This window comes from Mustela erminea, chromosome 2, assembly GCF_009829155.1.
Source record: "Mustela erminea isolate mMusErm1 chromosome 2, mMusErm1.Pri, whole genome shotgun sequence".
Taxonomy (NCBI): domain Eukaryota; kingdom Metazoa; phylum Chordata; class Mammalia; order Carnivora; family Mustelidae; genus Mustela; species Mustela erminea.
The window spans coordinates 110,203,646-110,226,812 of record NC_045615.1 but is presented as its reverse complement, the minus strand read 5'-3'; positions in this window follow the sequence as shown (position 1 = coordinate 110,226,812).

Sequence of the window (23,167 nt, the reverse complement as noted above, 5' to 3'; positions counted from 1 at the left end):
AGTAATAAACCATAACCATGAGTGTAAAATATTTTCTGTGCTCTGTGAATCCTTCTAGCGAATCATAAAACCTGATGGTGGTCTTGGGACCTCTGACATTAACCCACATTACAGAGGAGGAAACTAAAACTCAGAGCATTTTATGTGACTTGCGCATGGTCACACAACCAGTAGACTAAAGATCCAGGATTTAAACCTAATTTCCTGGCTCTAAAGCCTTACTTTTCTCATGGTACCAAAAGTTTTCAAGCTATGTGTTTTTCAGGAACTTAATACTTTGGGGTGTGTATACATGAGCATTTAATGGAGCTTCCAATATACAAGTTAATTCTAAAAATATGGTACCTTCACTGAGGTGTCAGTGGAAGGTTTATATCATTTGGTCCCTCTCACCCAACTCCCACGGAGCCACTGAGGTATCATCATTGCTAAGCTAGACCTCTAGGGGTGAGGTTATACCTGGTATTTCTGAGGCTGCCCATGTCCCAGGAAACCCCTTAATTTCAGATAAGGCAGTATGTCTTCTGTCGCAGTGTCCCTGGAACTTGAATGTGGACGTGAGTCACCTGGGATCCTGTTAAAATGCAGACTCTGATTCAGAAGGTTTGATGGGGCCTGGGACTATGCATTTCTAACTGGTTCCAGGTGATGCTGCTGCTGCTGGTTCTGCTGCTGCCAGGACCACACTTTGAGTGGTGAGGGACAGAAGCACCCTTCGCTTTCACTTCCTCAGCAACTGTTACAAGGGATTGTGATTTTCTGTTTGTTGTTTCCCTCGCTAACCTGTGAATCCCCCAAGGAAAAGACTCATGCCCTGAGCCTCTGTAATCCCTATACTGGGAGGGTACCCAGCACGAAGTAGGTGCTCACAAAGTTAGATAGGTAGAGAAGAGAGTAAAATTCTTCAAGATGAGCCCAGGATTCATGCCTGAGGACCAGTAAGGATCAGTATGAATCCAGTGAGCTGAAGGCCTTGGTGTGGATCCAGGAAGGAACCCAAAGGTCAGTTAGACATGAGGACTCTGTTAGCCCTAAAAAGATCACTGGCAAGCATGAACAGTGTCTGGAGCATAGAGGGAGTATGCAGGTCTGAGACGGAGTGAGTTAACTCTATTGGAATCTTCAGGAAAAATGGATGCTGGGAAATGCCCCTGAACTGTGTCATTGAAAACCAGGGGTGCAAACTGTTTTCCCAAGACTAGTCTTCATACGCACACCAAGATGCTGCTCTATGCAGGGAAAATGGAGCTATTTTGACTCTGTAATTCCAAAGTGGCCCATTAATATTGGCTTGATGATTTGTGTAAGGCAGAATCCTGAGAGCCCCCATGAGGCTCTGTTTGGCAGAGGAGAAAGGCTCAGAGAAGTCAAGCAACCCACCTAAGATCACGCAGAGAATTAGCTGCAGCCAGCTGGGTACAGTTTACCGATGCCTAATTTAGAGCTCTTTCAACTGCAACACACGGAATCCCAGAGTAAAAAGCCATTGTGTGTCCCCATTGTGGCATTTTCAGGGAATTGGGAAATGGTGTAGTTCTACTCACAAACAGAACTAGCAAAAGTTTAAGTAATTCCTCCTCATGGAATCCTAAATGAATGAACCTTTGGCCAATGACCTCTGAATTGAGCTGACTGAATCTGCGGGAGGCATTGCCTGGAGCTGGCAGGACTGTAGCTTGACATAACACCTCATCTGTTCAAGGGATAAAGGGAAAAGCAATGTTACCCCTTATCTGGGAACCCCCCCTTATTTGGAGGATTTTGACTAGACCTTGATGTTAATTAAATTGTTTCTAGGGCCTAATGTATTATATGTAATGTTTGCTTTCTAATGACCACCAGATGGTTTTTCAATGCTAATGAGGGGTGTATAATGACTCCCAGATTCCTGGTAGAAGCCGTAGAAGTTAGCATGCTGTCAACCAAATGGATGCTCTGGGCAGACTCAGCACTCCCCAGGGCCTGCCACCAATCTCGGACTTAGGCAGCAATGGGGCAGTGGCTTTGCCATTCTGTCGTGTTTGTTCTAGGCTCATGGCAATGAGCTGGGATGACACTGGGCCCAACGTTAGCACACAGTGGGTACTAGATGGGCATTCTCATACCGTTTATAAAGATCGGAGTTGGAATGGATCTTAGAGTTCAGATTTGCCCATCTTCAATGGGTAGAGAGTCTCTTTTTATTATTTTAAAAATAACTTTCTCTTTTTTTACTTTATTATTAAAATCATTTGGAGAAAAATTAGAAGATATAGATAAACAAGAAGAAAAGAAGGAAGAAAGAAGGAAATGAAAGAAACAAAGGAGAAATAAAAATAGAGTCGGGAAAAAAAAAAAGACAAGGAAAAAAATAGATCCTTTTGCCTAACTCTGGTATGGCTGAAATAAGTTTGTCTGGGAGCCATTTGCCAATTCATATATTTGTCTAAAATTCAGTATCTGTTGCTCCTTTTTGGATCTTACTCTTTGTCCTTCCATCTTTTTAGCATTTCAGCATTTTTAACAAAAGTCACTTTTAACTTAAGAGCGATTCTGACTTATTTTTTTATATTTAATTGGGATTGATCAAAATTCAATGTTTTATAAATAATAAGCATTCAAAAGAGGCATAATTTGAGCAAACTACTTGTAGATATTTAAAAAAAAAAAACTAGTCTTTAGGAAAATTGGTTTTACGTGAAGTGGCTGTTACCAAGTCTATTACCCATGAGTAACCAGTCTTTATATTTGGTCTCTGTCTGTCCAGTCTTTTTGACATGGATTTGTTCATGCCATATAAAGCATAGTGTATATGCACACACACACACACATATTCCATCAGATACATTAAATGTACCTTACATGTATATTTTATACAGCTATATTTAAGCAAAAATTAGATTTTAATTAAAACTGTACTCAACAAATGGGAACCAAACATCCCCAGAAATTCTGTTATAGCATTACTTTAAATATCCAAGTAGTATGTGAGTTCACTGATAAGTTATTATAGGATATTGCAGTTATCTCCAATGTTCTGCAATTACTAACAATATACTCTATTGCTTGCTTTCCTTTTTGCCCTCAACAATGTATTTCAAGAGCCTTATCATCATAGTGTGTGCAGATAATTCTTTTGGACAGTTACATAGTAGTCTACAGAATAGATGTGCTATGTAATCTTTTAAAACTATTCCTTATTCCTTGGGGATAAACTTGTGTGTGTATGCATAGTATTTCCTCAGATTAAATTCCTAGAGGGTTATGAATGTTTTTAAGGCTTTTGATACATGTATTTCCAGATTTCCCTCTAGGAGATTTGTGCCAATTTATATTTCCTCCAGTGGGACGTGCCAATGACAATTTCCCCACACTGTTCACAGCACTGGGTTGTTCTCTTTCTCTCCCCTTGCATTCCCAAAACAATACATGCTCATATTAAAAACAAACAAAATAACCCTATAAGTACAGATTTACAGAGAGCAAAAAGAACCAAGTTCCCTTCTGTTCTCTGCATTTCTTATTTTGACATCACCCATCCCCATTCTATTTCTTTACCAAAAGGAACCTCCGTTAAAAGTTGGTGGGTGTGGTTCCAGAACATGTTTTTATGCATTTACATATATACATATATATTTGCATATATTTGACCATAAAACAAATTGGACTATATATACACTCTATTTCTTGTTTCCATGTTTTCACCTAACGCGGTATTTCAACCATCTTTCCATGATAGTATATATAGATTAATCTTTTGAACAATTACATAGTCTATGGAATGTGTGTGCCATAATATTTTAAAACTAAATGTCTAATTTAATGGACATTTAGCTTCCATATATTCACTGTTTCTAACGTTTAAAAAATTGGTTCATTTGATAAATGAGAAAATTCATGTTACTTTTATCTTAATACACACTTCCCTGATTTATAATTTTGGTTAACTTTCTCATGTACTTATTGACCATTTGTATGTCTCCTGCAAGGTGTCAGGTCACATGTTGAAGTAGACATTCCTTATAATATGTTACACTGCATTTTCTGGGTCTTTTGTTTCTGAGTGGGGCCAGGTATCTGCCAACTGAAGATGAGTGGTAGAAATATGTATCACTTTCAGGATGAGGCAGTTGTGACTGAATGTGCCCTGGAATACTAGGGAGGTCCATGCTGGAAGGGGTCCCCAAATCACTGCTTAGAGCAGAGGCCCAGTCCACTCATGATGGACTGTGATAGAGGTCAAGAGTAAATGAACTCAGTGGTAAGCCACTGAAATGGGGCTTATTTACTACAGGAACTAGAATTATGTACCTTGAAGACATATGTATGGGCTTTTCTTTTAATCTTAAAAAATTATCCCTGGCTCTCAAATAATAGTAATTTTATTTTTAGTGTTTGGGAATAAACATGTTTAAATTCAAGAGCCTAGAGGTTTTTTTTTTTTTTTTTTTTTAAACTTGCTTTCCCTGCTAGGAACATTTCTCCCACGCAGCAGGCTGGCTCCTTTTCTTCTCTCAGGTCTTGGTTTAATCAGTGCCTCAGGGGCACCTTGATGGCTCAGTCAGTTAAGTGGCTGCCTTTGGCTCAAGTCATGATCCCAGGGTCCTTGTATTGAACCCCATGTTGGACTCCCTGCCCAGTGGAGAGCCTGCTTCTCTCTCTTTCTCTGCTGCTCCCCCTGCTTGTGCATTCTCTCTCTCTCTGTGTCAAATAAATAAATCAGATCTTTAAAAAAAATCATCACTACTTCAGAGAACCCTTCCCTGACCACTGATCTAACGAAACAGCCTCCTCATACCTTAGTCTTACTCAGAGATAGCTTTCTTCACAGCACTTGTAGGGGGTTTTATTTATGCATTTACTTATGTGTTCACATTTATCCCTTGCTCTTCATGGTAAGTCATTGAAGAAAGGGCTGGTGACTGGGGGGCTCTCCTCTGTGCACCGAGCACAGACTCAGCAGAGTGCATGAGCTGCATTAGGTGCTCAGTAAATGTTTGTTGAGGAATGAATGATTCACAACATTCTCTATAGACATTTAAAAAAAAAAAAAAAAAAAGGTGTAAGTTCCCAGACAATGCTTGCTTGGTATACAGATGGATTTATTGGTTTCTTAGAGTAATTCCATAGTTTTCAGGAATTTGCAGACTATGGTTAAGGCCTTGGGTTTAATCAGACAAATTCATTTAGCAAATGGCAAAACTGAGACCCCCTAGAGAAAGAACCTTCAGTCCAAGGTCACTAAGAGAGTGATTGCTTAGCCAGGATTAGAATCTGTTTCTCCTAATACCATAGCAGTAGTTATAGGGCTATAGAGACCCTTGACTTGAAGCCCCCAGCTCTGTCACTTACTGACCATATATGGCTTTTGGTTATTTGTCTGAGTCTTCTTTTCCTTTGAAAAAGGGTACGATAATACTTCAGTGTCATTGGAAAGTTTGAATAGGTCATATATGTAAGGTTGTCAGAATTGAAGTGTCCTTCACGGAATACGTGGTCAATAAACAATTATGGTTACAACACATGGTTTATATTTGGTGGACTTTACTCATACTTCATTTATTTCCTCATTCACATTCAGTTTTTTACCCACATTTGTTTTATTGCCAGGTCCTTACTGGGTGCCAGAGCACCAAAGATGTTGAAAGCATTATCTTCTGCTCTTGAGAGTGTCTAGGTCTAGTGGCCTAAAAAAGACCCATAAGCAGACGGTTAGATAAAGCAGGATCAATGGGAGACAATGGGAGGTATGTAAAAAGGCAGTGATGGGCTCCACCTAATGTGGCACTGGGGCACAGAGGATTTTCCTTGATTTCCGTCTCCAGAAAGTAGGTAGCTGCATCTCTACAAATGCCTCAACTTTTCTAGGTGAATAGTGTAAGGAACAGAAGCACATAAAAGCCCAATGAAGTGGCAGAGTATGGTGTTTTGAGGGGACACAGGAGTTTAGGTCTCTGGATACCGCTTTACTTTCTCTCTCTCTCTCTCTTTCTCTCTTACTTTCTCTTTTTCTCTCATCATATGACTGGCTGCACCTAAGGGGTCTCAAACTTGAGTGTGTTTCAGAATCATCTGGAAGGCTTGTTGAAGCACCGACTGCTGAGCCTCACTCTCAGTAGGTTGGGGGTGGAGCTTGGCAATTTGCATGTCTAATATTCCCAGGAAATACTGATGTTACTTGTCAGGAACCCACACTTTGAGACAACTGGTCTACTGCATGGCTCTCATTCCGGCTGCACATTAAAATCATCTGGGAAACTTTGAAAAATAGCAATATGTGAACCCTGCCTCCCAAATATTTTATTTCAGTTGATTTAGGATGGAGTCAGATGTGGCTATTTTAAAAAAGTTTTCTAGGTGATACTAACACACATCAGCACTGAGTATTATTGCTGTACCAGCTCATGGCTTGGCTTCTTTTATGAAACACAAATATGACAAGATTGGAAACCTCACATAATACCTATTCAGCTGATATCACTTAGTTAGTTTGCCCAAACTTCCACCCTCTTTCGTGCTAGTGGCCAATATGTGCAAAGAGTAATGTACTTTCATAAAGTCAAGCTGTGTAATCTCAGGAAAATCATGTCTATGTCACATCTCATGAGATGAAAATCTCATGAGATGAATCTGGTAGGGCTGGGACCTCCCATTACAGTGAGGTATCAGGGTCCTAGACCCCTGGATAAAGTTTCTTAAATCTTTGCTGACAAAGTTTAGGGCTGGTTCTATAAACTGGAGTGAGGTAGAAAGAGGGGTGTGAGGAATTAGGCACTACCTGATTCTCTGCTTTTCTTTCTCCTCAGCAGAAAAGCATGGAAATGTTAAAAGCATTGACAGCTCTGTAATTCCTGGCTTCTATGTTGAGTTTCTAATTATGATTGTAGGTACTGGTTCTTGAGCCCCCACCATGTGCTGATTCCTACACTAGGGCTTGTGTGTGCATTCCTTCATCAAACCTCACAACCCTTAAACAAGATACTCTCCTTCTTTTTCATAGATGAAAAACTGAGTTTCAGAGAAATTAAGTATTTTCTTGAAGTAGTGGTTGCTGAGCTGAGATTCCATCACGCTGCTGGGCAGTGCCTTTACTTTCGTTTTGGCCCAACATTCCCTTAAGGCATGCTGCCCTCCTGCCCCCTACTTCCCTGCCCATGCCCCATCACAGCCAGCAGAGCTGGGAATTTGCAGACTGCATTTGCAGCTCTGCTTGAGGTTTAGGGCTGTGAATGCAATAGGAGAGCTGTCAACATAGTTATATTTTTGTCTGGGCATATTTGACTATGCAGGGGCCAGCTGAGAGTAGGCAGGGCTTTGGACATAACCAGCACTAGGGTTTGCCAGGCTTAAGGCAATGAAAAGAGAATAGGTAAGGGAATTGAGGGAATATGCAAGGTGAAGAATCTAGACATGGAGCCTGGTATCTAGCTTGGAGAGCCACTGTGTGAAGGTGAAGGAGACTAGAAAGAAAATAGGATCCATGGATTGGAGGCTCCCAGAGGGTTGAAGAGTATTTTGGATTGGAAAGAATAATCTGGAAAGTTAAAGTGTGGTGGTTGGAAAATGGGATAGAGACATGGTAATTGCGGAGAGGGGGCAGTTTTTGGTAAGGATGTGCTCCAGGAGGTTATAACCAGTGGTGTGAGGCATTTGGGTGGGAAGACTGAACTTCCAAAGAAAGTAGGTCAAGGAATTTAGAGACCATCAAATTAAAACACTCACTTGTAAGTGTAGCTCCCAAATTTCAGCATGCTCCACTATCACCTGGAAGGCTCCCCCATACCTTGGATTCTCCCCATACTGTTATGGTTCAAGAATTTGCACTCTAAACATGTTTCTGTGGGACCCTGATACTGCTGTTCCAGGACCACACTCTGGGAATTACTGATCTACAAAGACATAGGAATCACAAAGAATCACATCAGGAGTAGAATCTTAACCAGCAGGGAATCAGTTAAAAGGCCTTTGCCAGGATACATTTTTATTAGCACATAGAGACACATATGGTATAGGACAAAGAGTCTTATACTTCATTGTGCATTACAATTATCTGGGGGGACTGGGAAAATATAAAGTCCTGGGTAATCCCCCAAATTTTGAATCTATAGATTTAGGATGGGATTCAGAGATATGTATTCTAACAAATGCTGGGTATGTTTCTGAGTCAAGCAAAGGACCACACTTCAGAAGCAATGATAATAGAGTTAAGTATGCAGTCCAGCTTAGTCTTACCTTGGCCATGTTTATCCAATTCTCTGAAGTGTGGATTTCTTGTCTCTAATATGGGAATAAGTAATCTGTCTGCAGGATGGTTATGAGGATTAAATGCAATAAATGTGAAAACCTTTTGTAAACATTAGTTCTCTATCAATTGCTTAATTTTTATTAATGCAACTCATTATTTTGTTTATGGAACTTTCCCTGTGTATCCAGTATATCAGTTTTACAGAGAGGAGAGATGAGAAGAAAAAGAGGATTTGCATTTGTTGATTTCTTACTATGTACGAGTAATTATAGTAGGTGTCTTACTTATGTTTTTTAGTTTTAGTCTCACAACAATTTTCAGGTAAGGAATCTCTTGGGGTTTGTGATGGGAGTAACGAATCTGATTATTCTTCCTTTAGAGTTTCCAACCGATTGAGAAATAAACACAAAAGTCACCTAAGAATCAAATGTCCTAACAATGGTAGAACCAGACCGGAAGCAGAGGTGACCATCCAACCTCCCTCTGCTTATGTCACACACCACACAGGGACAGACGCACACTCAACATGCACGCCCCTTGTGCCAGTTATTACCCTGTTGTATCTTAGCTTGAAATCTGCCCTTCAATGCTCAGCTCTATGATGCCGGCACTGGGGCTGGGGCATTTCTGTTTTGTCAGCAGCTCCTTGTTAGGATCTGCCAATAGGGGGCACTAGAGAGAGAGAATGTGTAAGAGGCTAGAAGGAAAAGGAGGCATCTGTCTATGGGCTGCCCCATCTTCCTTTTTCTGTTGGGGGGTACATCTCCATGGAGGTGGGTCCTTCCTTAAAGCAGCAGCTGAAACTGGTCTGCTGCTTTTTCAACAGAACCAGCCTCATCACACTCCTTCTGCCTTCCTGTGCCCTCCATACCAGTGGTTCCCCTCCCTGGAGATCTGGCTCCATGGGTGCTCCTCTGAGCTTTGTTTCCTAACCACGGTCTCTTCCTCCTATTCCCCCAGCTCTATGGGTGGTAGCTGCTTCTGGCAGTTACTATCTCTGTGACTCTTTGGGTTTTCTTTTATCCTTTCAGTTTCCTAGGTAACAACTTTATATCCAGTTAAACAATTCTTTATATTAAATTCCCTCTTTTCAAATAAGTGGTGTGATTTTAGTCCCCCAAATGCACTTTGACTGATGCTCACTCACATGCACACATACACACCAGGCAGAGCAAATAAACAACTGCAGACTTCCTCCCTTCATTCCCCCAATGCCAGGGTCAGGGTCTACTCCAGATAGCTTACTACATTGAGGAAGGAGAATGTATACGTACAGGCAGGTTTATCTCTTACTCCAAAGAGGAAGAAGGAGCTGCAAAAGAACAGAACTACACCTGACTAGGTTTCCTATTGAGGATGCCGGTGATAGGCTGTCAGTCTCCCTTTGGTGGATTTTCTCAAATGTTGACATCTTCACTCAGTACTATCCTTACCCCAACCCTCTCCATGGAAATTAATGCAGTGGCATAAAAAATCATCCTTCTTAGCAAAGACTCAGATGACATCACCTACACAAACCTACAGGTAAATGACCATCTCAGGCTCAGGTGTCTGATGCAAAGTCCTTTTTTTCCCATGACATGATGTGGCCTTCCTCAACAGCCAAAGTAAGTCCCATGAATGGCACAAGGGAGCAGGTTTCTGCCCACAACTCCAGGGATTCATTTCATCCTGTAGGAAGAAAAGACTTTGCAGTGGCCTGGAAAAAGTCTTATTGGGCATGTCCACTTCCGACACCAGACAACAGTATCTTCTTTTGCAATGTTTTCATCTGTGGCAATGGCCAAGCTTTTACAAATGAGCTACCTCTAATCATTTAGTGGCAGAGGTAGAGGGAAAGATTATACTGTCTCTTAAAGATGAAGTTGTGACCTTTTCCTTTTACCTCCTTTCCCTTTACTCTCTACCACACAGACTCAGTTGTTCATCCTCACAGGGCCATAGGGCTCAATATGTTTCTCTAGAGCTGACTTGGATTATTTCCATCTCTGTAAACCTTTGCCATATTCTCTCGCCCAGTTCAATGCAGTTTGGTGCAACATAGAAGCTCTTGTTCACATATCTTCTGCTTCTCCCTGGAATAATTTCTTTGGGGGAAGGGACCTCATTTTATTCATCTGTGTATCTCTCCAGCTCAGAGTTCTTAAGAAATTCATGGGGCTGAGAATTTAAATAGAAACAGAAATGCATCTTTATTTTCACTAACCGCTAACAGAAATTCAGCATGTCCTTCAATCATGAATGTAGGCAACAGCCATGATAGAATCATAGTACCTATCTCTTTGCCACTGGTAGAAATCCCAGATGTTTTTATATCACATTATAGGTTATTGCAGGCATCTCAAAATATCTTGGGCTCATCACTGCTCTGAAACTGTGGTAGCTATTAAACTTGCTGCTAGATTGTGTTATGATGTTTAAATAAAGAAACACATATATTACTGTGTCACAGTTTTTAAAAGTATTTTGAAAACTGTATTTCAATATAATTGGTTTCCTCTGTAATCCTATATTTTTGTTTTATGCATTTAAATACATTATTCTAAGAAAGGAGTCTACAGACTTCACCAAACTGACAAAAGAATCCCTGTCTTAGTGTCTAACTCAGTGCCTTGTTCAAGGTTTAGTGACTGAAATATATAGTGAATGAAAGAATTAGATTAAATAATTTGTTTCGAGGAAGAATATTTGATCTAAATTAATATACAATGCTGGCATAACAAAAATTATTTGGCAAATAAATCCATTTAAACTCATAGTTCTCACAGCAACCAAAATCCATTCAAGATCAATTAAAGAGTTATGTATATATTAAAAATAAAATTAGATTCATTTATTTGTTGAATATTTATAGGATGCCTGCTATATGCCAGACACAATTCTAAGCAGTAGGATACTACAATAAATAGAAATAAATTCCCGTTTACAATTGGTGCTGGAACAATTGGACATCCATATAATGGACCCCAATCCATAACTTGTACCCCAAATAGATCATATTTTTAAAATTAAATTCTTAATCTATAAACTTTTAAAAGAAAATATGGTAGAAAATCTTGGGAACCTTAGGTTAGGCAAAGATTTATTAGATACAATATCAAAGCAACCAATTAAAAAATGAATAAATTGGACTTTATCGAAATTAAGAATTTCTGCTCTTTGACAGTTCCCATTAAGAGGATATAAGACAAACCACAGACTAGGAGAAAGTATTTGTAAATCATATATCTGATCAAAGACTGTGTTCAGAATATACAAAGAACTCTTAAAACTCATAATAATAAGGAAATAAACACACTGATAAAAAATGGGCAAGAATTTAAACAGGCATCTCACCGAAGAACATAAATGGATGGCAAACATGCTCATTAAAAGGTGCTTAGCATAAGTGCTCATTAGGGAAAAGGAAATTAGAACCACAACAAGATACAACCACTTGCCTATTGAAATGGCAAACAAAGCAAACACTGACAATTGGCAACTGATATTACCAAGTGCGGGCAAGAATGTGGAACAACTGGAACTCTCATTCACTGCCGTGGAGAGCGCAAAAGAGTCCAGCGTTCTGGACAACTTCACAGTTTCTTCTATGATTAAACTTACATTTAATATGTGGTTTAGCAGCCCCACTCCTGGGTATTTACCTAAGAAAAATGAAAGCTTATGTTTACAAAACAATATATACGCAAGTGTTCATAACAGCTTTATTTGTCAGAGCCAAAAACTGAAAACAACCCAAATGTCCTTAAACTGATGAATGAATAAACAGACTGTGGTATAATCCACACAATGTCATACTTCTTAGCATTAAAAAAGGAACAAATTACTTATACATGCACCAACATGAATGAATCTCATATGTATTATGTTAAGTGAAAGGCGCCATAAAGGCTACAGACTATGTGATTACATTTTTATGTATTCTGGGGAAGGTAAAACTAGAGATGGAGAAAACAGATCAGTGGTTGCCAGGGACTGGGACAGGAGGAGGGGCTGGCTATAAAAGGGCACAGGGATTTTTCTGCAGGGGCGGGGGTAATGGAACTGTTTTTTATTTTGATTGTGGTAGTGGTTTCATGTCTATGTATTTGTTAAAACTCGTACACTTCTGTACTAAAAAGGATAAATTTTATTGTATGTAAGTTACACTTTAGTAAAAAATGAAATAATTTGGGCAACCCCCTCCCCCGCAAAAAACCCCAACCGAACAAATTCCTAGCTCCTTTGTGGAAAACAGATTTTAAAAAATATACAAAAAGATACAAATCACTTCATGCTAAAGAGTGTGAAGAACAGATGAGCAAGAGAGGGTCAGGAATGAGGGAGCACGCGTGGACATTTACAGAGGCTGGTCAGGGAAGACCTTGGTGGTAATGCAAGTTTACAACAGGGACCCGAATAGAATTAATTGTATTTTTAAAATTGCGGGAAGAGGAGAGGAAATATTTATTAGACCTCTGCGGGGGTGATGATATTCTAAACTCCATGATGGCAGAAAAAGTAAAAAAGATAGATTTTCCTTTCTAGTGTTTAAAAAATTCTGGAAAACCATCTTCTTAAAATTCTGCAGAAGATAATGGCAAGAGCAATTGGAGCAGGGGTCTGGGCATTAGGGAGTGTCTGGTTACCTGGCCTGGGCATGAGTCTTAAGCAGAACATGAGGGACTAACAAGGAGGAAGAGGAGGGCTGCCGGGAAGGAAAAGTAGCAAGACAGACTCTTTGAAGATCCTTTCCTACACCCTAACTCAGGGATCTGATCTCCCAGCCACAGGGCCCTCCACCGGAGCCTCAACACTCCTTTCTCTCTGATTGGGGTTCGGGAGGTTAAATGAGTAATTTCTCTTTGCAGGTGCTGCGATCAGGTGTTCTTGTTCTATATATAAAACTCCGGTGCTCATGTGCAGATATCCAGAAAGCTCAATTAATCCCAAACATCCCTTCCCACAGAGATATCCCAAAATAAAATCTTCAGCACATGTAAAGTGGCTTAACTGTTTCCTTGACTTAATGACTGAATTTAAGCTTATGAAGGGTTTTTATGAGAAGGATGCTGCGCTTTATTCCCCAGGTTCACGGGCAGCTGAGTTAGAAGACAGGAACTCAGATAAAAGCTAGAGAGATTGTGGCTGGACAAAAAGAAGAACTTCTTAACGCACTGAGAGGTTGAATGTACGAATTGGCTATATGGAGCAGTTCGGAAAGTTCTAGCATTACAGACGTTCAAGGAGAAAAGGGACGTGTTAGCTGTCTCATTGAGGTTGATTGATAGGGCAGAAAATACATCATGTTGTATTAGTCTTTAAGCGTATATCTCTGGCATCGTGTCTGGTACATAGTAAACAAACCTGCTCAAAAAATGGACAAACAAGTAAGTCTAGTTCTGCTCAAGACTTCATGGATTAGCAGAGTGATGTGGCTGATTCTGCTGATTCTGCCCTGGGCCTTGGCTGGGACTGCTAGGCTGACTGGACTCTGGTCCCTGAGGTCTCTGGTCTACCAGCTAGGAGGCCCATGCTTATTGTCATGGCAGATGCAAGGCCCCCAGAGAGCATATGCGAGCAAGGATCCCATTTCTTTAGCTACATTCTACCGACCAAAGCAAGTACAAGGCTAGTCCAGATTTAGCGTGCAAGAAATAGACCCTTATCTCTTGAGGGGAGGGGGCACTACTACGCTATCTTGAAAAATATGGATGGGGCAGGAGGTGGGGAGGAAGGGCAGGGGAAAAAATGGAGTATTTTTTGTAATCACCCTGTAGCACTTCCTTTCTAGTCACTCTCTACTAAAAAAAAAAAAAAAGGACAAATAAAAATATGACCATAACAGAAATTTAAAATGTAATGGGACATATAGAAGGACACAACTCCATTAAATCAAGAAGTACATTTCAAATACAGGAGGATATGGACTGTGCTTTAAAAGATATAGATCTTTTGTGAAGGAGAGGTGAGTCACAGCCATTCCAGACCGAGGAATAAATAAGGGTGTAGGCACAAAGGTAGGAAAAAACCATGATGTACATGGAAATGTGGAGAAATGGGGTCCAGGTAAAGTGCAAATAGGGTAGAAGCCATAGGAAAGAAAGTTAGCATAAGACTGGACTATGAAAATACTGAGCATAAGACTGGACTATGAAATACTAAATGAAAATATTTACACTTAATTGCTTGTGTCCATCCTCCCTACAGGAACTCATGAGGGAGGTGACATTGATTTCCCTACCAGTGCATAGAGCTCTGTCCAGCACATGGTGGGGGCGGGGGTGGTTGCTCAGTAAGGGTTTTTGATTGAACAGATGAAGAATAGCGTATGGCCTGATAACTTGGAGTTGGACTTCAGCTCAGGAGTACTGAGAGGAGGCTTAGTTTGTTGATGAGCAGGTAAATATTGTTATAAGACTGGAGTTTCAGACAGATAATTGATTTTTTTTTTTAAGATAATTGATTCTAAAGGAAATGAAGAGGAAGGATGGAGAAAGGACTCATGGTAAGGCGCTAGAGTCAGGGACAGCAGGAAACCAACTAAGAGTTTCATAAAAGCAAAGTCTGCAGATCCATGCTTTCTGAGCGATCCTGACTGCTGGAGGGAACCACATAGGAACTTCCTAATTGTTAGGGCATTGAGGAGTTGCTGATCTGCATGTGATTTTACAGAGAAATTTAGTGAGACCCAGAACTGTTGATTGAGGTTTTCCCTTTCTTGAATACTTGAACCCTCCCTTTCTCGAATCATTTGACACTTCTTATTCATCTGGAATGATCTAGAAACTGCTGCATACACAATATTTATTCATTGATCTACAGAGACTTTTATGTGTGTACTTTCTCAAGTGTCAATGGCGAGCCTTATAAGCTGAGTGCGCGTAGTCCCAAGAGCATGGAAGTTAGAATATCTATTCAAGTTCTGGCTTTCCTACTCCTTAGCCATGTGACTCTGAGTAAAGTTCTTTACCTCTGAGTTTCGTCTTCCTCATTTATGAAACAGGGTGAATTGATCTCATTCTTCCTACTTCAGAGGTGCATTACAATAATCATATGAGATACCGTAGGTCAAGGTCTAATATGTAATGCCAAGGACTCTGGTAAGCACTTCACATGCATAGTCTCACTTAATTTTTATAATAATGTATGTATTCCTATGTATAGTGCTATGATTACAGCACTGTTCCCAATTTACAGATTTCATAACTGATGCTCAGAGGTCAATTAAACCTAGCCTTGTCTCACAAGCTGTGAAGTATGATTAAAAAGCAAGTGTCAGTGTTACTTTGGGTTTAGGGGGAAAACATGAAAAAATTTGAAAAAATTTCAATCAGGAAATCTGTGGACCCAGTCTTCTGAGATTTGAGTGACTTTATAAATAACTGAAGAAAGAAATAAAACAAAAAAGAAAACATACAGAAAACAAAACAGGCAAAGCAGCATTCTGTACAGAGAAAGGCCTCTATCAGGTGTTGGAGCAAGACAGTGAGAAGGAAGAATTCAGAAAAACATCTATAAACTGTTATAAAAAGACATTTATTTGCAGACAAAGATTATGTCCCTACAGTATTTATCCATCACCTACAACGCTGGAATGCTTAGGCTTGGCTGGAATCTGATGGGCAGCTTCCCTCTATTACTTCTCTAAAGTAGCTGCCAGGACAACCTGAGGGTTCCCTGGAGCATGAAAGGAAAATCCTTGCTCTGGATGTTCTCCCTGTGATGAGGGGCATTCCCATTGTGTCTTGAGGCTGCTTCTAGCCCCAGAGCCGCTGAGGACTTGTGGGAGCATGCGTGCATGTGCACACACACTCACACACACTAACACACACTAACACACACACACATATACACAAAGGTGGAGCATTTCTTTCAAAACACTGGTCCATGCCATTAGGGAGGCTAGCAAAGTGTAAAATCTGTAGGGTGACCTTGGAGCTAGAGACCCAGGAGAGAGCTGCTGTTATAGTGCAAGTCTGAAGGCTGTCTGTTGGTGGATTTTCCTCTTACACGGGGAAAGTCAGTCTTTATTTTTTCTATTCAAGCCGTCAGGCCCACCCATATTAGAGACCTACCCATATTAGAGAAGGCAATCTATGTTACACATAACCCATTAATTTAAATGTTAATCTCATTCAAAAACACCCTCACAGAAACGTCCAGAATGTTTGGGCAATATCTGGGTACCATGGCCCAGCCAAGTTGACGCATAAAATTAACCATCCCACCTGGCTTCCAACCCAGGATTTGTAGTTGTCACAGCTCAGTTGCTGAAAGAACATCAAATACTAGGCTTGGTGGGATTAAAGAAGGGCTAATAACAACCAGCCCAACCGTTGGGGAATTCAGCAGTAGTCGAATACCCCTATCCAGCTTTCAAAGGTGTTCTCATCCTGGTGTCTGGTGCGGATTGGCCTGGGTGGTGACAAGGAAGGTCCACTCCAACTGGTAAGTCTTGAGTTTCAGAAAGAGAACTGATTCTAGAAGAAGTGAGGTTGTATGACCTGGGTCTTCCTGATCAAGAAGGGTCTCCTCCTTCTACACCCTGCTGGGAAGGTTGGGCTAAAAGATGAGTCTGCTACTGAAAACCTGCTGAGCCCCTCAAGAGGACTCTCATACAACCATAATCCTGTCTTCCTCTCCAGCCTCCTTGTTTGCTTCATCCCCTACCTGGCATCATACAAAATCCTGACACACGACAACTCCAAACCTTTGCTCATGACATTTCCTCTGTCTGGACTGGCTTTGGTCACTTGGCAAGAACCTTCCCTTATTTTAGGGCTCACCCCAAGTGTTCCTCCTCTAAAGATACAATGGGTTAGGCTCTCCCTTTATAGAATCCATGGCACTTATTTGTATTTATGCATTTGTTTGTGTGTCTGACTAAGAATTATGCTTGGTACATAAGTGGTTTTCAATGCTTGCTTACTAAATGCAGAACGAATGAATGAGTGGCCAGGTAGAATGAATGTGTCCAGCGTTATACCACATGCAGCGACAGAGCTGAGATCTGAACTTAACATTTCTCTGACTACAAAGCCACTGATGTTAACCTCAAAATAATTATGCCACAGTGACAGTCTGTAGGTGGTGCCAAGCTGGCCCTATCCAAATCCCCATGGCAGGTGCCTGGGTAAAAATACAGATTCCTGGGAGCCACACAGACCCAATTAGTCAGATGTCTTGGCAAGCTGAGTTAGAAAGGAAAGGGAGGGTATTAGGATGACTGGCTTAAAAAAAATCCCACTTGAAGTTGTATCTCTAGGAGTCTGTCCTCCAGGAATTATGCACAGATGCACATAGATGTAGCATATAGATGCTCTTGACACTTCAAGATAAAAAGAAAAAAAATTAGAAACAACTTACATTTGCATCAAGAGGGGGATTGGTGGCCAAATGAACAGTGCTGTATTTAGACTCTGGAATACTAGGGAGACATTACAAGGCAATGAGAGAAGTGAACTGACATGGAAAGATCTCTGAGACCCATTTTAACTGAAAAAGGCAGGTCATGGGAGCAGAGAAGCATGCTATGATCCCATTCATTTGAAAGAAAAAATCTGACATGAGTGGCTGTTATTTACTTATATATGTTAATGCAGAAATACATTGATAGAAGTATGGAAGATATACATCATACTGTAAATGGAGTTTTTTCCCCCTGTAACTTGAGAATAAAGGGATTTAAAATAAAAATCAAAAGTTCCCAGGCATGAGGGAATATGTTGGGGTGACAGAAATGTCACAACTGGATTGTGGTGGTAGGTGCACAACTGTATAAATTCACAAAAAATTATTGAATTGTACACTTAAAATGAGTGAATTTTAGCAAATGTAAATCATGCTTCAATAAAGTGGTTTTATAAACAGGCTTCTCAGGTGATTTAGAAGTGCAATTAATTTGGGGAACCTCAGATGTAAAATGCTTTTCCATTCCTTCCTTTTTTCCTGAACCCTGTCTTCCTTTCTTAAGTGAACAAGTATTTATCTTTTGTTAGGAAAGTTGATAATAAAATCAAGAACACATAGTAAAAATAAAAATAGCATAAACATTTCTGCAGAGTTTCTATTACTTGGTGTGCTTAAGGATTAGTGAAATGAAAACACACCAGAATTAGAGGCCCTTAGAGAATTGTGATGCTCTAAGGTCAACAGGATGTCTGGCCATGGACCTGAGCATCAGAGTCTATGACCAACCGTTCTCCTTGGAAAAACCATACCTATAAGGGATGTGTTTTGAAACATGGGACTTAACAATACTTCACAGGGCTAAGGTAAAATGAAATAATTGTTTGTATTGGATAGTCATCTGTCATATTCTACATACCAGCCTCACCCTGGTCCCTACTTAGGAAAGCTGACTCTGGGACCTCCCCCTCCAGACCTCGGTATATTGATCAGGATGGGCACTTGCTTCACTGGCAGCTGATTAATGAGTTGGCAAGAGCCTGCATGGTCACTGGCTAAGTAAGTTCTTTAACTGTCCAGACTCATTTTGACCCACTGAACCAAAATCCTCTTTCAAAATCCCTTTGGTGATTGAAGGCACCAAACTATAGAGGGAATCAAATCATTGTCCCAACAGTGGAATGCAAAACTGGGATCAGTGGAATATGCATTCAGTCATGTCTGCTGCCACATGGCCCAGGATAGTCCTTCCCAAGTGCTGAACAGTATTGCCATCTCCATGTGATCTGGCTGAACAACCCATCCCACGTTCTTCTTCATTTCCTGTGCATTTGATGGGAAACTCCTCTTTCTTGCTGGAACCGAAATGAAACTCTGCACCTTAACAGTCAAAGCAGCTTAATTCACCCACCCAAGAAGTGGCCCAAGAATGGAGCCCACCAATGAATGGATCTCTGTTACTCATGTTGCCCTTAGTCTGTGGATCAGCCCTATTCCATACACACTGCACATATCAATAACTTGACTCCTTCTTTCCCATTTGAGGTAGGTACTATTTTTATAATCATTCCCTTTTTATACAGGAGGAAACCAAGACATAGTAGGGATGGCCACACAGTAAGGAAGTGGGCTGGGAATTGGATGTGGCAGTCTGGGGTCAGAAACGTGCCCTAACCATTGTACCATTCTTTCAATCAATACCAGTTCTCTTTTCCTTCCCAGTTTTTCTTCAGAACACATTAAGAGTCTTCCATTTGCTTCTGAGATCAAACTAGGTCACTGCTTAATCCTTCTGTTTACCTTAGAGTCCAGTGATTCCAGAACTTCCACCACAGCAGATTCTGCCTTTTTTCTTGCTCACTCTTTCCTCCTGTGATTTGCATAACAGAGTAGCTCACATTTCTTGTGCTTCAACGCAAGGGAGCTAAATATGTTCTGCAGTAGACAGAAGCATAAAGCAGAAGGGAATATAGTAGAAGGAAGATAACTTCAGTATCTGACCTATTTTCTTTTTTTGGTGTTAGAAACAGGTATGACTTTAGAAGTACAAATTATAACTTGAGGGACCATGGAAACTTTAATCATGCTGGTACAATTTTCAGACAGTTCTTCCAGTAGAAAACATTTCTTTTATCTTGCACATGAACTTTCTTCTTTTAAAATGCAAATGTCCACAAGGAAGACATGCACATGACAACAGAGCATGAACGAGTTTATTTTTGGTAAAAAGAAAAACTCAGAGTTAGAAGGTCTGGCTTCCCTTTGCTGGCCGGGTGGCTTCGGGTAGGTCACTGGGTCTCTCTGACTTTCAGATTCTTCACGTGTAAGATGTCTTCTGTATGGAACTAGAGAGGATGATATGAAGTACCTCCCACATGACTGAACCCTTCGGTGTGACACTAAATAGTATTTATTATTGTGAACAGAAATAGTAATATGTTCCTTATTTTTGCACCTTCACAAGCCATGAAATTCATCTGGGGAAAATCTCACATTCTTTGGAGGATTACAATGATGTTATTTACAATAACAATGATGTAAAATGACTTTGAAGCTCTATGTTGCTAGTAAACATAAAGGATCATGAGTCCTATATCAATTGTTCATTCCAAAGGTACTTCTTTAGCAGAGCATATGTCATTGTCAGAGAGGGTGAGCATCATTATTGCTGTTGTGACTATTTTGTGGCAGATATAAAAGTGGCAAGAAATATTAATGAATTGCAAGAGGAGGTAAGATTAGTCAAGGGGATAGATGAAATTAGATGGGGTTAGTGGAGAGAAGACAAGGCTAGTGGGGGTAAAGGAGGGATGACAGTCAAAGATAGATGAGGTAGTGAAGGGTAGACAAGGGTTAACTGAGAGTGGATGAGGGTGAGGGAGCTTCTGAAATGAGGCAGGGAACATCAGCTAGAGAGGGGATGAGACAGAAGCATCGTGTTTGGGAACTAAAGTGAGCCCATGATGGTGGTGCCTTCAGTGAGGTAAGATGGAGTTGATCATTGTGAGGAGATCAAGGAGCTAGGAGGTTAAGACTGGACCAGAGCTATAGACTGAGTATTTGTGTCCTACCCCCATTCAAATGTTGAAACTTAGCCCGCAATGTGATGGCATTTGGAGATGAGGCCTTTGGGAAGTGATTAGGTCGTGTGAGTGGAGTTCTCATGAATGGGGCTGATACCCTTGTAAAAGAGACCTCAGAGAGCCCCTTGCCCCTTCCGCCATGTGGGGACACAGAGAAGACAGCCATCTATGAACCATGAAGGGAGCCTTCACCAGACATGAATCTACAAGTGCCTTGTTTTTGGACTTCCCAGTTTCCAGAACTGTGAGAAATAAATGTTTGTTGTGGAAGCCACACAGTCTATGGTGTTTTTTGTTATAGCCTGAATAGACTAAGACAACCAGGGTCCTGAGTCTGAGAGTGAGGGAAGTTGCAAGAACCAAAATTTGTTCCTAAGCAATTCTGTGTCATCTTGTTTTGCTACAAGCACCAAACAGTAGCTAATTTTTCTTTTTGCCTTTAATTAAAATTTTTCATGCAATTATCGATTGACCAGCTCTCTTGTCTAGGCTGTAATAGGGAGGAAGCTATGATTTCTTCAGAAATGGCTATCTGGGCTTCTAGTTTGTTGAGCTGACAGCTCTCCCCAGGCAAGGAGACTGGGTGCACCACAGGCCATGTCTGTAGTTGCTTCTGAAGGTGTGCAACAGAAGATCTCTCCCCTCTCCCGGGGCAGTGCAGTGACAACAGCTGGGAAAATGGGAGAAAGGGATTCCTCTCTCTGAAGGTGCCTTGGCGCATCTGCCATACCCAGAATAGCCAATTTCCCATAAAATCTGAGAACAGATCATCTTAAAAAGTTAATTTCCTGACATGCTTGCTTTGCGTTTCATGCTGATTGTCTCAAAAGTGACTTTTCAAAAGGCATAGATCTGATTATAGCACACTCTGTTCTAAGATCATCTGTGGCACCCCACTGCCTATCAGTAAAATTCAAATTTCCTTAAATAGTATTACCTGGCCCCACACTACCGCTTTGGGTTTCTTTGCCATTCTTCGTATCTCAGACTCCTAGTGCGGTCCCTGGATTAACCACCATTTCCCAAATAGTCCCTGTGCTTTTCCACCCCATGCTTTTGTCTCCCTCCTGAATGACGCCACCTCCCAGTCCCTGCAGACTTTGTAACTGTCCTTTGACACGTCTCTTATGGACAGTGTGCTCCATTCCCAGGGCTTGCCAGTCTGTAGTGACCTGATGCCTTTATCTGGGCTTGCATAGCAAGTTTGCTGACGAGTCTTTATAAAGGCGGGTGTGAGTCTGAGTTTCCTACTAACTTACAATATATATGTTTCTACTTCTAAAAAAAAATTCGAGGTGACAACTGCATAATTCTGTCCATCAAAACTCACGTGGACACACATCCCCATTTCTAGCTACAAATGTGGGACTGCTGGGGCCGGGTTCCTATGGTAGTTATAATCTTAATGCGTATTGCAAGCATTGTTATTTTTTTTTCTGGCTTTTGTTTTTCACAGACATGTCTGACTATCTCCCACAAACTGGCCTGCTTGCTGACTTAAGGACTCCTCATTTCCCCCTATGCTTTACGTACCCTGGATTTCAATTTCAGAGGGAAAGCCATAAATGTGTGTGCTTCAACTTGAAAGGCCATGCTTGGAATTCGGCAGCCAGGCAAAGGAGGCTAGAGAAAAGGTTTTCCAAAGCAGGACGAAGGAGGCACACAGCTATTAAAATCCAGAGGGATCCAGGCTGTTGGTGTTTTGCATACCAAATTCTTGCTGCTTATAGACCCAGTGGTTCCATTTAGGAGGTGAGAGGTGGAAGATTTCTTAGCGCATCAGATAACAAGTGGCTGCACATCTCTTATTCCAGGACAGAAGGGCAGACAGGACCTGCAAACGACCTGATTTCTGCTGGCTAAGCACGCAGAGAGAAAAGCAGCAGCAGGGTTTCCCAGATTTGTGATTTCACCTTCCAAACTGGATATTTCTCTTTGAATTTCCAGGGAATTTCTCTCCAACTTTTTATCTAGATTCCCTTTCAGCTTTTATTTCTTGGGTAGTTCTTTGTGATCCCTACCCAGTTATTTTTGTTGGATTAATACACAATAGTATTGCAACTGTACTGGAATCTTTGTTCAGAGGGAAATAGATCATGTTTCCATGTCAACAAACTCCAAGAGGCAGCCAATATTTCGCCTGCCTGCCTTCTTTCCCTCCTCCTTCCCTCCCTCCTACCTTTCACCTCTCCTTCCAAAGTCTTCAGGCAATGCTCAATTTTTTGCATCGAAGTAAAATGCAATCGCTGGAGGGACAAACACAATAGAGGGGAGGAAAGGCAGTGGGGAAGCTCTTTCCAGATCATGATTCAATCTGCATGGCCTTTTAGGTGGTAGTTTTGTTTCTCACACATGCTTACAGGGCTGGTATTGTCCAGACAAGGACATTGCAGGAGTTTTCAGCTGCTGGTGTCAATTTCCCCATTGGGATGGGAGATGGCACCCTGTCTTGAGAGAAGTTAGCTTTGGA